Genomic DNA, 7222 nt, shown 5'->3' with positions numbered 1-7222 from the left:
AGGGAGGTGTGTAAATCTAGAAACATCAAGTCAGAGTGAGGCAGGATTGAGTGAGGATGAGGATTTTAGGTAAAAATGTTGAGGATGGATGAGTTTTTTGTTGAGTGAGGCGGGAGGATGTGGATGAAAATCCTGAAGTCAGGGTGAGTGTGGATGAGGCAGGTGAGTGAGTGGGGATTTGGAGTGAGGTTGTGCAAGGATGTCAGGATGAAATGAGGATAAGGGTTTGTAACGGAGTGAGGATGAGGCAGGTGAGTGAGGGAGGTTTAGGAGTGAGGTTGTGTGAGGAAGGGCTGGTTGAGTGAGGTTAAAGAAGTAAGGATAGTGAGTCGGGATGAGGATTTGCAGTGAAGTAAGGCTGAGGCAGTGAAGTGAGGATAAAGGAGGAAGTGGAGTCAAAGAGTCAAAACGAAACGAGGACAAGAATCAAAGAAGAAAGTGTTAGTCAGAGCGAAAGGAGGACAAAGATTTTCATTGGTTTTATAGAGTCACTTATCCTGTGAGGATGTGAAGAGTGATGAGGATAAGGTGCAGGGATGAAGAGTTAGGATGAAGTGAGCCTGAAGATGGTGGATGAAGTCCGTCACTCTGTCAGGTGCAGCAGTTTAATGCAATGTGACAAAACGTCACACCACAAATGATTTATTAGTTGTTTATTTTGCTCCTAACCCTCCTCGGGGCCAGAAATAAATAATTCCCTAACGTTGTGTCTTCAGTCCATTAATTCTAGTCAAAATTCTGTCCAGCTCATGTGGCATTCAACCAGAGAGCTGAGCATGAAGTCCAGGTTCCTCCACTGAAGCCTTCAGTAGGCTCCAAAAAAATATCGTTAGCTGTTGGATAAAAATATAAAACTGAAAAATATCTGAAATTTAAATGCCAGAGAAGCTGTTAAAATTGTTTTATATATATATTTTATTACAAATGACCAAATATATTGTCAATTGCAAAAAAAAAATAAATAAATTTTAGACTATTTCTCTAGACTTGAACCTATTTCACGGAACTTGGTGTTCAAGAATGTTTCACTGAATCTGAATAAACTGTTAACACACCAATTCCTATGAAGTGGTAACACACGAAGACAAGGTGTTGATCCTCACTTTCGGCCAATGAAAACACACCGTTTAGAACCGCAGATTGTCCCAGAAGTAATATCAAAGTCAACTATTTCACGTTCGAAAGAAAAAACGTGCAGACAGTAATATTTTAACACAAAATAAAACGAAGGTGTTTTTTTCTAAAAAAAAATGGAGCATGTCAATCTTTTTTTCTTTTATTTCTGTAAATGTGGCATAATGTAAATAACGATATGCTGGGCTTTGGGGTAACATAGAAAACTGCACTTCATAACACAGAAGATAAACAACAACAACAACAACAAAAAATAAATTTTGAATTACAACAGTGAAAAAGTATTACTGGTATTATTTTTTCTGTATGAGATTAATTTTTAGATTCCAGTTTCCATTTGAATTTTTTAACTTTTTTTTACATTTCTTTTTACTTTTGAAGATCTTCATTTAAAAAAAAAGAATCAGTTTACATTTAAAATTCAGTATTAATTCATTTTTAGTTTACATTTGCGATTTATCTTATTTGTTTAGATTTCATTTGTTTACAAATGTAAACATTTTACATTGGAAATTCAGTTTGTTTATTTTAGATCAGTTCAGTTTACGTTTGAATTTCTGCACATTTTATATCACTTTTTGTTTACATTTGCAATTCAGTTTTACTGTTAATTAAATTTTTAGTTGACATTTAAAATTCTTTTTTTTTTTTTCAAATAAGTTTGCTTTATGTTTGAATTTCTATGATTTTTTTTTACATTTGAAGATCTGCATATTTTCTAAAAATCACTTTCAGTTTACACTTACAATTCGGTTTTTAATTCATTTTCAGTTTATATTTGGCTTTCAGCTTATTTGTTTAGATTACCTTTGTTTACAATGTAAACATTCTACATCATTCTACATTTGAAATTCAGTTTGTTTCTTTTAGATCAGTTCCGTTTACATTTGAATTTCTGCACATTTTTATATCACTTTTTGTTTACATTTGCAATTCAGTTTTATTGTTAATTTATTTTTAGTTTACATTTTAAATTTATCTGTTGAGATTACATTTTTCAGATCAGTTTATATATATATATATGAATAATTAATTAATTAATTAATTAATTAATTATAATATGATCATTATTGTGATAATTAGCAAAAAAAAATGGACAAATGAACTGCATTTTAAAATTCAACCTGAACTGATCTAAAAAAACAAGAATTCCAAATTTAAACTGAAAACATCGGCATATTTTATCATGCGAAATCATAAATTTGATCAAACTTGACTATATCATTTTCAGTTTACATTTGAATTTCTGTTCATTTTTAGCTCATATCAGGTTGGATTCTAAAATGCAGTTCATTTTTACATTTTTCCCTTTACATTTGAAATAAATCGATTGAAATTCATGAATTCAAAAGAACAGTGTGCATTTCGAAAGGAAGTCCTTTATGTAGCTGAAGGCGAGAACAGTGTAAAGTCAGATTTCTGATATATCAGATTTCCTACGTTTGGAGCAAGAGATTACTTTCATAGTTTTAGTTTTGCTTTCTGTTAACTTTCACCGCTAATTGTTTCAGTGTTTCAGTTAGTAATAAATCATGGAGTGTTTGATGATAAAAAAAACCCCGAAAAAAAACAAAAAAAAGAAAACAGTTCTGGTAGAGCAGGACGTATATTCAAGCATATTTTAATTTCATGACAGTTTCTCAGACAGCTAAAAATGGCTTGTCTCAGTTTTAAATAATGTATTCTTGAATAATTAATATCAACCGAGTACAATTTTGTATTAGTTTTTGATAAATGATGAAATAAAACAGCTCTTGGCAGCAGACTCAGACTTTTGGACTCGACACTATTACTTCAGTTTCTTGAACGCCGCATTGCATGTTACGGAGCATCGTGTAGAACGTGAGGCCTTTTTTTTTTGTTTAGGAAGACAAAATTAGGTTTTTTTGACAACCTAATGGCGCAGATACAGTCCACTAACTTTAAATCCTGATAAAGAAAAGGCCCAGGCTCATCAGAATTACCAGTTTTATGTATTTATAGCTTTAGAGATGGTCTGGTGCATAATTAACTGGCTGTGGATTGAAGCTCGAATGCAACATTGTGTTTACTACGGCTCAAGTACACTTCAACTTATAAACAGCGCGCATATATAATGTACTGCCTCCCTATTATTAATTATGGAAATAACGCAGCAGAAGCACATCCCAAATCCATTACTGTAGGAAGCTAGACTTGTCTCAATAAATCAGCATCTACAATCAAAAGTGAAATAATTTTTTATGCATAATGTATGTGCTTGTTGCCACAACAGCTGTTCATTATGCATAGTAATGCATTCGGGGTAGTTTTTTAAAAACTTCAAACCTATAAAATAATCATAATGAATGCTTCATTATGGGGCAACTGAGAAGACAGGAAACGCAGTTTACCATACATCGCATCTTTTACTGTTCTTTGTGCATTTTTATTGGCATGACAATCTCACAAGTTTTAAATAGTGCTGGAAGTGATGATGAACAGCCTGCGGGCGTGTTTTAAATGAATTGCGGAGGGTTTTTAAAACGAGGTATCGAGACGCAGCCAGATGTGAGATGATTATCTGATGTCAACACTAAGTGCCAGTATAACCAAGAGGATTAGACGCTGAGGGGAAAAGGAGAGGCGAGACTTTGGATATTTTGATGGTCAGGGGTTCTTCTTCTTTATCTTTGTCTACTTTTTCCATATTATTATTATTATTATTATTAACAAAGCTAATTTAGCATATGTTATAGCTATACTTTCAGAGTTCATATGAGGCCGACATGTCGTAGCTTAGCCACGTATTTAAATCTTACACATACCAAAAAAAATCTCCCAATCTATCCTGGATACCTCTGCTTTATACTTTTTTATTATTTCTTTAAACATGTCTCCTTTAACAGCGCCCAAGATTTATTTATTTTTTGTTTATAGTCTGTTTTCACTTTAGCTAATGTTCTCCTACATTACCCAAAATGCCACTGGACAACCTGCTCATGCAGTGGTGGAGTGGGATTTGATGTAGCCCTTGTTTTATCTCTAGTTAAACAGAGCGATGCGGTGGCACTTTAGTCCTATAGGCTGGTAGTAGCTCAAGTGGTTAAAGTTTGGAGTTGTTGCTTGGAAGAACTGGGTTCAAGCTGCATGCACCACCAAGCTGCCACTACTGGGCCCTTGAGCTAGGCCCTCAACCCACTCTAACTTCAGGGCTGCTGCATCATGGCTGACCTGACTCCAACCAACCAAGGATGGGATATAAAAAGAAAAAAATTTCATTGTGCAATAATGTATATGTAACAAAGAAAGGCTACTTAACTAACTTGATCCGTCAAACTCATCTGTACGTTCTTCTCAAACAGATTGTGAAGCGTCAAAAGTCACACTAATACTAGCGGTCAAGTTCATCATCTTCTCGAATGCTAGCTAGCATCACAGATTCTAAACACGTCACAGACTCTAGCTAAAATGTTAGTCTAGTGTTTGCACCAACATCAGTAGATATTACACCAATATGATGTCGAACATCTGGGGAAATGGGAAGAAGAATGTCTTTTGTGCTTTTGGGTTTGTTTATTTTTTTTTAGCTAATCTTTAAAATTATGCTTTAAGTTTGAGATTAAGGAAATGATTTCCTTCTACTAAACACCACTGCAACATAAGCTAACTTTTCACAGGGATAACGGGAAAAATGAGACAAACAATCATACTGGAAGTTGTTTTAAGGTGACGGTTTCCTTTAAAGTCCCTCAAGCTCCAAGACTTGCCAAGTTTTTGCTAAGCTAAAGTTTTGCTCAGCTGAAGCAGTGAAAAATAACGCTGAAAATCCAATTCCTTCGAACAAAAGCGACAAATGATATCAATGAATGACTACTTAATGAATATGTATAAGTATATGCGCATATTTAAACAGTCAAGCTGTTAAATATGTAAATAAAACAGAAGCTATTTCATACAGGAAACCTTTTTAGCTAGCTAAAAGCCTATGTTAGCACAGACTAAGCCCTGCTAACGAGAGTACAGCTAGCGTGATACAAAGAAAGCATGCTAATCAGCCTGCTAGCATGGATTTTGAGGCACTGTAGCTATTCAAACGTTCCTCAAGTCGGTTACTTCCTACTTAATCCTGTCGTTACTTGTAACGTGACACGGAAATTATGAAGGACAAACGAAGGTCATCAGAGCTAGCAAAGATCACAGGGCGCGCATGTAATTTTCTGATGAATAGCTACACGAATCTTTTCATTTTTCCTCACAAGTTCCTGTGTCCTTGTCATCACCTGTCTGTGGCTGGCTTCAAATGAAGACAAACTGGCCTGGGAGGTAGATTTAATTTCTTCATGTGCCTTGATGCTCAAACGAGAGCCAAGCCGGCAACAATGTGGCATCTGAATGCAATAATCTCAAATTAAGTCATCCATAATTCAAGGCTTGTCATGAAGATGAATTAATAATTCAATAGATAAATAATTTACAAAATAATCAAATAAATAAGTAATGACACGCCATAAATAACTCAGCGGATCAGATCGTTCCGTGAGGAGACCAAACTGAAGGCTAGAATTTATGAAAAAATAAAAATAAAATGAAAAAAAAAAAAAAAAAGACGGTTGGGGGTTTTAAAATAAACACAGGAACGATCCGGCCGGCGATGTTTACGTCAAAGTGGATCGATTGGAGGACGGAAGATGAGAGCGGAGACATATTTATCTCGGTATGCTTCATATAATCCTTCTGTTTATCCTATAATCGTGTGAGTTAGTGGCACGCTGTGTCATGCACTGGTACCTTCCCAGGTCATGCTGTTTCTCTCTCTCTCTCTCCCTCTCTCCCTCTCTCTCTCTCTCTCTCTCTCTTTCTCTCACACACACACACACACAGGGTTGGTGCCTTGCCCTTTGAGAGAGAGCGTGAGGTCAGAATGAGGCTATGCGTGCCAGCGGTGCCAACGCTGCCCCAGTTCCCCTCCCCTGGGCCTCCAGCAACCATCTGGCTGCCATTCCTGCCACACACACACACACACACACACACACACGGCTCAACATAGCTGTCAGATGCCATCTCAAACCACAATGCATTACCAAGTGTATACCTGTGCTACAGAGCGTAAAAATAAGCGAATATTATTAATGAAATATTCCATTTCAAAACTCTGATCGTTTCAAGACGCTTGTTTCTTTTCTTTTTTTTTTTTAGACGAATGTTAGGGAAGAGGTGAAGATTAATAATTAAACCCAAAATGGATATACGTTGCCCGGGGCTTGCTAGCGGAGAGCCGTGGACCAATCAGCAATGTTTACATACACTGTATAAGGTCCAAACCTCATTGGCGTGGGTTTGAATCTGGTTAAAATCACATGACACGAAGATTAATTAAAACAAAAACAAAAAAAACAACAATGAGTGTATGAGTTCCTTTAATAGCTGTGTGTGTGTGTGTGTGTTTGTGTGTGTGTGTGTGTGTGTGTGTGTGTGTGTGTGGGGATGCAGGAAAGCCAGAGAAATATTTATGAGCTTGCAGGACAGACAACGCTCGAGATAAAACAGTCGAGAAATGTGCAACAGACAAAAAAACAGCCGAATGTGGAATAGTGAGGAAGCGTAATGAAGCCAGCTGGGCCTGATCCAGCCAAGCCGAGGAGCAGCGATGAGGAGGAGGAGGAGGAGGAGGAGGGGAAGGATTGATAGAAGAGGAGGAGAAGAGAAGAGAGGAGAAGAGAAGAGGACAGACAGACGAAGACATGAAGGATGTATGGCTGTTCAGCCTGCTGTATTGTATCAGGACGCAGCAGTAGGTAGACTCGGTCCAAACTCGAGGAAAAGCCGCTCCATGCCAAGCGCTCGGCATCTGCTAATCACGCCGCAATTACTAGCCTAATAGATGCTTTTTTTTTTTCTTTCTTTCTTTCGTTCCACCCAAATCCGCCATGTTGCGAGGACACAATCACAGTGCGAGAGAGGACATGGCGACGACGGATACCGAGCTTTATAGGATCGAGGCTTTATGAGAGGAGATGTTCGAGTTAAAATAAATAAACACTGTTAGAAAAACATCAGAAATTTAGCAAAACAAAGTATTATATCCAGTATAATCAGGTGTGAGGTAAGAATGTGTTCTAGGGTGTTA

Source organism: Hemibagrus wyckioides, linkage group LG23 (genome assembly GCF_019097595.1).
Source record: "Hemibagrus wyckioides isolate EC202008001 linkage group LG23, SWU_Hwy_1.0, whole genome shotgun sequence".
NCBI classification, from domain to species: Eukaryota; Metazoa; Chordata; class Actinopteri; order Siluriformes; family Bagridae; genus Hemibagrus; species Hemibagrus wyckioides.
The sequence above is the reverse complement of the archived record's forward strand: the minus strand, read 5'-3'. Positions refer to the sequence as shown.